Below are 10,163 nucleotides of genomic sequence, written 5' to 3' on the forward strand. Positions count from 1 at the left end.
AGACTTCGCAGGGCAGGGAGTTGGGGGTGCAGAGAGATTGCAAGAATCAGAGAACATGAGCGGGAAACACGGAAAATGGAAATAGGAGAGAAGAGAGGAAATGGGATAAGAAAATAGAAGGACGTGGATGTTTTCACAGTGAGACATGTCTGCATCTATATTAGTCTGCTTGGGCTGCAGTAACAAAGTACCATGGACTGGGTGGCAGCTTAAACAGCAGGTATATGCTGTCTCGCAGATCTGGTGGCCAGACCAAGGTGTCAGCAGGGTGGGTTCCTTCTGAGGGCTGCGGGGAGAATCTGTCCCAGGCCTTTCCCTTCATTCCTGGTGGTTTGCCGGCCATCTTTGGTGTCCCTTAGCTGGTAGATGCATCACCCCAATCTCCCCCTTTATCTTCCACGGTCTGCTCCCTGTGTGTGTCTGCTTCCAAATTTCCCCTTTTTATATGGACACCAGTCACATTGGATTAGGCCACCTTAACAACCCCATTTTAACTTGAAGACCTTTGTAAAGACTCTATCTCCAAGTACGGTCTCATTCTAAAGTACTGAGGGTTGGGATCCAGCATCTTCTGTAGGGGGGCACCATTCAACCCATAATAGCACGCATCTTTCTCACTTCTAAGAAGGGCTCTAAGTCTGTGACTTTTAAAGGGCTTTTAAAGCAGTGCTTTGAAATAAATCCATCAGATGATTGCCACCTGCTGGCAATGGGACCTGGTGTTGGAGTGGAGAGCAGCAGGGTACTGATCCTGTCACGTTAAACCTGAATTTCCCATGTGCTCCCTTTCATGACGCATGCTCAGCAGAGCCAGACTCCTTGGAGCACTACCTCTGTCGTGTGGCCAGGACCCATATTAGGAAATCCTCTCTTCTCTGTCTCTCTCTCTCTCTCTCTCTCTCTCACCTCTTCCCCTAGAAGATGATGACGGTCTTCACTCACTGAAGATTCAAGGTCAGCAACGACTGAAAGAAAGGAAAACTATTTTACTTGGTGATATAAAAGTTGGCTTCTTTATAGTCAGAATGGCCATCATCAAAAAGTCTACAAATAACAAATGCTGGAGAGGACGTGGAGAAAAGGGAACCCTCCTACACTGTTGGTGGGAATGTAAATTGGTGCGGCCACATGGAGAACAGTATGGAGGTTCCTCAGAAAACTAAAAATAGAATTACCATTTGATCTTGCAATCCCACCCCTGGGAATATATCCAGACCAAACCATAATTCCAAAAGATACATGCACCCCATAGCAGCACTATTTACAATAGCCAAGACATGGAAACAACCTAAATGTCCTAAACAGATGAATGGATAAAGATGGTGTGGTACATATATACAATGGAATATGACTTAGCCATAAAAAAGAATAAAATAATGCCATTTACAGCAACATGGATGGACCTAGAGATTATCATACTAAGTGAAGTAAATCAGAAAGAGAAAGAGAAATACCATGATATCACTTATATATGGAATCTAAAATATGATACAGATGAACTTATTTACAAAACCTGAATAGACTTAACAGACATAGAAAACAAATATATGGTTACCAAAGAGGAAAGTGGGAGAGGGATAAATTAGGAGTTTGGGATTAACATGTGTACACTACTATTTATAAAATAGATAAACAGCAAGGACCTGCTGTAGAGCACAGGGAACTATATTCAATATCCTGTGAGAAACCATCATGGAAAAGAACATGAAAAGGAATGTGTGTGTACATATGTATAATTGAATCACTCTGCTGTACAGCAGAGATAACACAACATTGTAAATCAACTGTACTTCAATAAAACAAAATTTTTCTAAAGTTGGCTTCTTTCGAAGGACAGCATAGAGTGGTGTTTGAGAGCATGGACTCTGGCACCAGCCTTCCTGGGTTCAACTCCCAGCTCCGTCATTTAGCAGCTGTGTGATTGAAGGAAATTCTCAAACTCTGTAGCTCAGTTTCTCCATTTGTGATAAGGGGTGAAACAGCACCTTCTTCATGGACTGGTGAGAATGATACGTTCTCACCAGGATGAACCAATACATCAGTTAACCAGACCCTGAGTCCTAGTAAGCCCTATGTAAGTACTTGCCATTAATGAAATTTGTTTTAGGCCAAACACAAAATTTACCTGGGATGAATTTTTAACCACCTAAAGCACACTTAAGATTGGCCAGAAAGTTCACAAGCTAGAACTTTAGTTTCAACAGAGGCTAGAAAAGTTACAGCCATGGGGGGCGTGGGGCTAGGAGGAGCTGCAGCCCCCGTGTAAGATCAGAGGCAGGACTGTGGGCCGATGGGCCAGCAAAGAACAAAGTGCTGCCCGTGAGAGGACTGAGAGGTAAACACGGAGGCAAAAAGGTCAAGGCCACCAGGAAGGAGGAGGACCGGGTGCTGGGAGCACAGTCAGGAGATGCAGCCCAAGGGTCACGTGGTCAGTTTGTTGGACAGGCCATGAGCTCCCACCCAGGCCTCCCGCTGGGCTGCCTGTTCTTCCTTTGTCACCTCCTGCCCTGGCCCACTTTCCACACAAAGCCAGAATGATCTTGTTAAAACATGTCAGATCATTCACTCAGAGTAAAAGGCAAAGTCCCTACAACAGTCTGCCAGGACTCCACAACCTCCCCCCTCCTTACCTCTCAAACACAACAGGTGCCATCACACCTTGGGTGAGTCTCCTATAGCTACTGTAACAAAGTATGGCAAACTCAGTGGCTCGATACAATTCAAGTTCATCTTACAGTTCCAAAATCAGCCTCGCTGGGCTAAAATCAACATGTTAGCAGGACTGAGCTCCTTCTGGAGGTTCTAGGGGATAATCCATTTCCTCACCTATGTCTACACTGCATTCCTTGGCTCATGGCCTCTTCCACCACCTTCCAAGCGAGGAGCATAGTGTCATCAGACCTCCTACACAGACTGACGCTCTTGCCTTCCTCTTACAAATACCCTTGTGATGGCACAGGGCTCACCTGGATAATCCAGGATAACCTCAAGATCCTAAACTTAATTACAGCTACTAAGGCCCCTTTGCCATTAAGATAACACATTCACAGTTTTCAGGGACTAGAACATGGACATCTCTGAGGGGACATTACTCAGCCTACTGCATACCTCAAGGCCTCAGCACCCACTATTCTCTCCACTTGGAGTATTCTTTACCCAGATATCCACCTGGGTTGCTCCCTCACTTCCTTTAGGCTTCTACCCAAAAGCGACTCTTAATTAGGACTTCACTGACCACCCTATTGGAAATTTCTATACACATCCTCCTATTCCTTATCTCCCTTTCATGGTTTATTTGTTTCTTTAGCTCATATTTTATGGATATATTTTGTTTATTTTGTGACTCCACCAGCTAGAATATAAACACTGTAAGACAGTTATTTTTTTCTCTTTTGATACAAGATGGACATATAGCTCTACACACAAAAAAATTACAGCACACTAAAAATGGCCACCACATGAATAAATATATAAGATAATTTCTTCTTATTTAAGCCTCTTTAAAAGCTAAGTAACCACTTGAACACAAAATATGACCATGGATTTTGACACTTATATGTACTAGTTAAATGTAAAATATATGACAACAATAGCATAGAGTCTGTGAGTCAGGGTGGAAGAATACCATTGCAATGTTTTTATACTAAACATGAAGTGGTATAATATCACATAACTATAGACTAAGATAAGTTAAAGATAGATCGTATAAATGATAAGGCAACAACTTAAAGAGTAATAAGCCAACAAAGGAGTTAAAATGAAATTTAAAAATACTCAAATAATCTAAAAGAAGAAATCAAGTTTAAAAAAAAAAGGAATAAAGAATAGATGGGACAAATAGAAAGCAAATAGCAAAATGATAGGCTTAAACTTAACTATATAAAAATCATATTAAATGTAAATGGTCTAAACATCCCAATTCAAAGGAAGAGATTATCAGATTGTTTTTTAAAAAGCAAGATCCAACTATATATACTGTCTACAAGGAACAATTTTTCAACATAAAGACATAAGTAGGTTAAAAGTAAAAAGATATATCATTCTAGTGCTAATCAAAAGAAAGTTGAAGTGACTACATTAATGTCAGACAAAATTGGTTTCAGAGAAATTACCAGGAACAAAGAAAGTCATTTCATAAGGATAAAGGGATCAATTCATGAAGATGACATAACAATCTTAAACATTTATGTACCTAATAACAGAGCTTCAAAGCACATAATATAACTGCAAAAACGTATAGAACTACAAGAAGAAACAGACAAATCTACAGTTATAGCCAAAGTTTTCGGTACCCGTCACCCCCAAATAGATAGAACACGCAGACAAAGTCACTAAGCAGTATAAAAGACTTGAAAACTACTATCACCCAACTTGAGCTGATTGACATTTATAGAACACTCCACCCAACCAGAATGAAAATTCTTTCATGTGCACACAGAACACTTGCCGACAGGGATCTGGGTCATAAAACAAGCCTCAAAAAATTTAAAAATACTTAAGTCACTCATAGTATATTCTATCAGTATTACCAGAATGGAAATAAATTAGAACTCAGTAACAGCAAGATCTCTGGAAAATTCCCAAATATTTGGAAGCAAAAAAATTATACTTCTAAAAAATGCACATGTCAATGAATAAATCAAACAGATACTTATAGAAGTCCTTAAAATTGAAAATGAAAACACAACATTTCACAATTTGTGGGATGCCACTAAGACAATGCTTAGAGGGAAATCTAAGTGCCTTAAGTAGAAAAGAAGAAATGTCTCAAATCCATGACTTCAGCTTTAAACTTAAGAAACTACAAAAAAGAGTAAATAAAACCCAAACTGAAGAGAAGAAAGAAAATAATAAAAAAATTAGAGTAGAAAACAATAAAATAAAAAACAGAAAAATAATAGAGAAAGCCAAGAAAATAAAAGCTGGGCCTTTGAGAGGACAATAAAATTGATAAGCCTCTAGCTCAACTGAGCAAGCAAATAAGAAAGAAGAAACCATTTACTAATATCAGGAGTGAGAGAGATGGTATCACTGTAAATTCTGCAGATATTAAAGTGAGGACCTTTTGTTAACAACTTTATGCCAATGAATTTGAAAACTAATATAAAATGGATAAATTCTCTGAAATACACAAACTACCAAATCTCACCCAGGAATCTGAATAGTCCTCCATCTGTTAAGAAATTACATTTGTGGCTAAAAACCTTCCCACAAAAAAACTCCAGGCCCAGATGGCTTCATTAGTGAATTTTACCATTTAAGGAAGAAATAATAAATTCTTCCAGAAAATTGAAGAGGAGAGACTACACCCCCAATACATTCTATAAGGCCAGCATTACCCTGAAAATAAAACCACACAAAGACATTATAAGAAAGGTTATCTACAGATCATTATCTTTCACAAACATAGATTTTTAAAATTCTTAACAAAATTTTAACAAATAAAATCCACCAATATATAAAAGGACCAATTTTAAAAACCATATGATGATCTCAGTTGACATGGAAAAAGTATTTGACAAAATTCAACATCCATTCCTGATAATAACCCTCAGCAAACTAGACCCGAAGGGTGTTTCCAACCTGGTGGAGGTTGTCTATGAAAAAACTACAACGAATATCACACTTAATGGTGAACTGAAGGTTTTTATATAGAGGGTAATTGGCATGAAGTGCAGGTGGAAGATAAGCTATTGGCTTGGGACGCCTTCAGCACCAGAAAGGTGTGGTGACAGTAATAATCATAAGAGTTATAAAGGAAGTTGACTGCTTTCTACTGCATTGGAAGCCTTTGAAAAAATGAAAATAATAAAGTTAGGGCAGCCAACTGCCAGCCCAAATCCTGTGAAAGTCAGAAGGCCTCCATGGAAGGTTTTAAGGAGACTCTCCCTTCCTGCGGCAACAGGGCAGACCAGGCCCAGGCCCCGCTCAAATTGTAAACATGGCAGAGCCATGACGGCTGCAGAGCCTGAATTCAGAGTCTTAATAGGTCTCGTAGAGGGTGTGGAGAAAAGGGAACCCCCTACACTGTTGGTGGGACTGTAAGTTGGCGCAGTCACTGTAGATAACAGTATGGCGGTCCCTCAGAAAACTAAATATAGAGCTACCATATGATCCAGCTATCCCACTCCTGGGCTTATATCCAGACAAAACTATAATTCAAAAAGATACATGCACCCCTATGTTCATAGCAGCACTATTTACAATAGCCAAGACATGCAAACAACCTAAATGTCCATTGACAGATGAATGGATAAAGATGTGTTACATGTATACAATGGAATACTACTCAGCCATAAAAAAGAATGAAATAATGCCATTTACAGCAACAGGGATGGGCCTAGAGATGATCATACTAAGTGAAGTAAGTCAGAAAGAGAACGACGAATACCATATGATATCACTTATATGTGGAATCTAAAATAGGACACAAATGAACCTACCTCTAAAAGAGAAACAGACTCGCAGACATAGAGAGCAGACTATGGTTGTCAAGGCGGTGGGGGGTGTGGGGATGGATTGGGAGTTTGGGATTAGCAAATGCAAACTAGCGTCTACAGGATGGATAAACAACAAGGTCCTACTGTAGAGCACAGGGAACTTCATTCAACATCCTATGATAAACTCTAATGGAAAAGAACATGAAAAAGAATGTGCATATATACACACACATATATGTATAATGTATGTGTATGTATAACTGACTCACTGTGCTGTACAGCAGAAATTAACACAACATGCTAAATCAACTCGACTTCAATAACATAAAATTTTTTCATTAAAAAAATAGGTCTCCTACATCGAAGTTGGGGGCCTGGTAAAACGCTGAGACTGGTAACAGGAATATTTGAGTGGATGAGCCTGAGAATTTTGAGCCCCTAGACTGTCCTAAACCCAGTGGACCACCAGAAGCAACCCAATCTCCTTTCTAGAAAAGGGTATCCCTCTGCCTGGAAATCGAGCCGTGAAAGACCTTCCTGAAGCAAGTGATTTGCATGGTGATGCCTGTTCTCAAGATTCGCTCATACCTCCCCTCACTGATTCCAGGACAAAAGTCACCTGAATAGGAAAATGTAGCCCCTGCTCCAGAATATAGTTTACATGTTAAAGGAACTGCAGCCCTGGCTAATCAATACTATCAAGAAGGGGGAAACGGGGAAATAATTTTGAGGGTACCGGCATTGGAGCAAGGAGACAGGCTGAAGAGGGGAGAACGTATTTGACATGGGAGCCCTCCCACGGAACTTAGGGTCCACGTTCTGACAAGGACACCTGGAGCCAGTCCTGAGAGTCTCTTGAGATTCCTCCTTGAAGATTTGACAGAAAGACAACCCTCATTTAATGAGGTGGAGATACCAACTTCTTTCTCATAGTATTGAGAAAAGGGTCAGTCAGCTCAGAGAGGCAAGGAGGTGAGAGTGGATTTACCAACAAAGACTGAGGAGCCGTCCCTGTGTTCATCCCCAGGAGAGCCTAGGGGCACACCCTCCACTAAGATGACAAGGAATGCACAGGGGATGGCTATATGGACAGCTTTGAAAAGTCTGCAGAGGGCCGCACTTTTTAGGGGTGAGTTGACAGTGAGAGATGATGTCATAGAATTGGGCTCCCTCCAAGCCGTGAGGATAATGGAATGAGAGAATCACAGAGGCCAGGGGGCACCCAAATTTCAAAAAAAAAAAGGATGTTATGACCCAAGATAAGAATAGCAATCAAGATGCTACTGGTGCTGGGCTTATAGGAATGCATGGTGATGGCTACTGGATCACGTGTTATCAGCACAAGATAGGGAGTCAACCAGGGGACCACTCAACTTGTACAGAAAAGACTGGGAACAAGTCTTTCATTCAATTCTCAGATCTAGATCATTCTCGGTTGGAGGAAAGCCTGGATCTCCTTGAGGAAAGACCCAGTGATGCCATCACAAGTATGTGTAGCAGACTTCCCCCATCCTTTCCCAAAGTGATCGGAGGTCATCTGCTGAAGTCACTAAACCCTGGGGAAGGGATCCAGGCAGACAATTCCTGGACTATCAGCTATGGGTCTGAGCTGACACAGGTTGCAGGAGATGTGAAAAGCCATCGTGATCCTCCAGTTGGAGTTAGGAGATAAGGATGAACAGGTGACAGGATACTTCCCCAATTCATCTCTGTCTCCAGGGAATACGGCCCATGGTAAAGGCCACTTAACGCCAACTTGCACTTCCCATCACTAAGAAACACGTGCCTGGCAAGGCCATTCAGTTCTCAGAGGCAGCAAATGTGGCACTGGGAATACTCCTCTGACCCACTGTCAGGTGGCCCAGAGGCTACCAGTCTGGAGTGGATCACTGAGCAAGTGCCATATAACCCACCAGGTGCTAGAAGATTCCACGGTGCTAGAGGTATCTCCACATGGACAAAAACACCAGGTGGAGCCTCAGGAAATTCCCAGTAGGAAAGTCGCAGCACAGACCTCTAAGCTCTAAGGTTCTGGAACAAGGCCTCTGCCCATCTTCTGTTGAAGATGAGGCTCTGCGGTCACCTCGGGGAGTGGTCCAGACCGTGTCTCAGAACTTCCCAGGGGCCGTCAAAGGTTAGGACCTGGATGAGCCTTCAGATGCGGACCTGGTATCTCCATCAGATCCTCCCCGCTTCCTGCTACCTTCCCATGGCCTTGAACCCTGGCTCTGCCTCCTAGGGTTGGTTACGTAACTTCCCTGGGCCTGTTTCTTCACCCAGGAAGTGAGGATGTGGTCATCTGTCGCACAGAGCCCCAAAGATAACCAGTGCAAAGAACCCAGAGCGTGGTCGCTATTCGCTCGTCCCCTGCCATCTCTTTGTCCCCAGGGCTGACTTCCGAGCTGCTCACAATGTTTGTACAATTGATTTTGTAAACCTGCCAATTTTGACTTCATCTTCAATAGGATTGTCAGCTCCCAGGGGCAGGGCTCCCTGCTGTTGGGCTGTCTTTGTGTTCCATCCAGCGCAGGACCGCAGGCACAGAGGCCCAGGCCAGTTTGTTGGAGGGGCCTGCAGACTCTGTGGTCCCTGCACTTCTGTGCCCTTGTCACCGGCCATTACCTCAGCAGCCACAGACCCGTCAGGGAAATCTGCCCTTCACCCCGTGCCAGGCCATCCTGCCTCAGACTTTCAAATCAGGCCATTACCAGCCTGGAGCTCAATTGTTAGTCACTGGGCCTCAGCTTCTCAGCCCTTATCTAATCAACGCACAGACCCAGTTATTCAGTCAGTATTTACATAACCCCTCCCCTCTCTGGGGCCCTCCATCCTCAAGCTGCTCCCCTGGGCACAAAGCTCTGGTTTCACTTAATCGAGTGTCCCAGGTAACACGCCATCCCCTCGTTTGTATTGGCAGGACTGGGAAGTGGGGAAAGATAGCGCTGAGACCTCCCTGCTGGAGCTGGGCCCCTGGAGAGAGGCTGTCCGTGCAAAGTCACCCCTTCTGTGTCCGGAACGCACGGGCTTGGATTTCCTGTCGGGCTCAGTCTGCCTGAGGACGGAACGTGGGATCCTCCAGCACACACTCACTGCGGGGTGTGCAGCAAATGGCCAGGGCTGGCTGTGCAGCAACCTCCAACTCCCCGCCCAGCTCTTCACACATGGTGTCTTCCTTAACCTTGACCCCAGCCCTGCCAGGTGTTGCTATTCTTAATTTTCAGATGGGGAAATGGAGGCTGGTAACGTGTCTTTGGACAGGCAGCCGGTGAGTGGCTAATCCACGCTGACTGTAAAACCGTCTGTCCATCTGCACAGCATCACCCCAGCCCAGCACAGCTGGGTCCACCCCGGACGTCCTGCTCCATTAGCTTTGGGGTGGGCCTTGGAAATCTGCCTTTTGAAGGCTCTCTGGGTAATTCTGGTGCATTCCGAAGGTTAGGAAGAGCCCCAAGTTTCCTTCCATCTTTAGAAGTTCTCTAGTTCTGAGAGAGTTTAATCATAAGGGACAAGTCAGAGGCCCCTGGCCTCCCCTTCTCCCTGGTGACAGTCCCTGTGTGCTCTCCCGTTCCCTCTCGGTGGGCCCCCCACCTCTACCCCATCCCCACCCCCAGTCAAGTCAGGCACCTGGCTTCACGGGAGGACAACGGGCACCCCTGGGTGAGGCCGGCTCCAGACACAGTGCCAGGTTCCTTTTTTTTTTTTAACATCTTTATTGGAGTATAA

The sequence above is a fragment of the Delphinapterus leucas genome, chromosome 16 (assembly GCF_059928025.1).
Source record: "Delphinapterus leucas isolate spDelLeu-1000000601 "Yukka" chromosome 16, BTC_Dleu_Yukka2, whole genome shotgun sequence".
In the NCBI taxonomy this organism is placed as follows: domain Eukaryota; kingdom Metazoa; phylum Chordata; class Mammalia; order Artiodactyla; family Monodontidae; genus Delphinapterus; species Delphinapterus leucas.